This window comes from Oncorhynchus nerka, unplaced genomic scaffold (assembly GCF_034236695.1).
Source record: "Oncorhynchus nerka isolate Pitt River unplaced genomic scaffold, Oner_Uvic_2.0 unplaced_scaffold_5655, whole genome shotgun sequence".
In the NCBI taxonomy this organism is placed as follows: domain Eukaryota; kingdom Metazoa; phylum Chordata; class Actinopteri; order Salmoniformes; family Salmonidae; genus Oncorhynchus; species Oncorhynchus nerka.
Genome location: NW_027035658.1, coordinates 10,689 through 11,198, shown reverse-complemented (window position 1 = coordinate 11,198; position 510 = coordinate 10,689). Strand labels below are relative to the sequence as shown.

The window sequence follows — 510 nt, the reverse complement described above, 5'->3', positions numbered from 1 at the left end:
ATGAATTTGCCTGGCTCAGGAAGCTGTCAGTCTGTTCACATTCATACAGATCGCACGGTGGAGGTCCCCAAAACGGCCACATTGATCCACAGGTCGGACTGTCCAATTTGTTAAAAAGTGTTTCCGCCCGGTCTCGAACCTGGGACCTTTCGCGTGTTAGGCGAACGTGATAACCACTACACTACAGAAACCTGATGAGTGGAATACTAAGGGTGTGGCTGACTTTGGCTGGGTGGGGCATTTATCAATCTCAGAACCTATTGAAAATCAGAAATTACTTAGTCCATTAATTAAGCAATAAGGCTTGAGAAGCCGGGAATTATGAGATATTTTTTAAATATTTGTTTTATTAATAAAAACTATATGTTATCGCTTTGTCATTATGGGGTATTGTTTGTAGATAGATTTTATTTTATTTCATCCATTTTAGTATAAGTCTGTAACGTAACAAAATGTGGATAAAAGTAAGGGGCCTGAAAACTTTCCGAATGCACTGTACCTATGCAGGCT

At 39.8% G+C, this 510-nt stretch overlaps 1 non-coding gene across 1 annotated transcript; it reads right to left on the bottom strand.

Moving 5' to 3' along the window:
- Nucleotides 1–118: 118 nt before the first annotated feature.
- trnav-aac (transfer RNA valine (anticodon AAC)) lies at nt 119–191 on the bottom strand. Its single transcript has one exon. It is a non-coding gene; the product is annotated as a tRNA-Val (tRNA).
- Between the last annotated feature and the right edge of the window lie 319 nt (nt 192–510).